We start from the raw sequence: 333 nt of genomic DNA, 5'->3' as shown, positions 1-333 counted from the left end.
TAAGCAATGGAACCCTATACAAACGCAACCATGATTCGACTTTACTTCGCTGTGTAAACAAGAAGGAAGCAGAACAGATCATGGAAGAAATACACAATGGTGCCTTCGGTACTCATTCCAGTGGACATACAATGGCTAAAAAGATCCTTAGAGCAGGTTATTACTGGTCTACCATGGAAACAGACTGCCATCGTCACTCCCGAACATGTCACAAATGCCAGATATACGCTGACAAAGTACATGTACCTCCAGTTCCATTAAGCGTCCTGACGGCTCCTTGGCCTTTTGCAATGTGGGGTATTGATATGATTGGAGAAATCAAACCTACTGCCT

The sequence above is a fragment of the Vicia villosa genome, linkage group LG2, assembly GCF_029867415.1.
Source record: "Vicia villosa cultivar HV-30 ecotype Madison, WI linkage group LG2, Vvil1.0, whole genome shotgun sequence".
Taxonomy (NCBI): domain Eukaryota; kingdom Viridiplantae; phylum Streptophyta; class Magnoliopsida; order Fabales; family Fabaceae; genus Vicia; species Vicia villosa.
The sequence above is the reverse complement of the archived record's forward strand: the minus strand, read 5'-3'. Positions refer to the sequence as shown.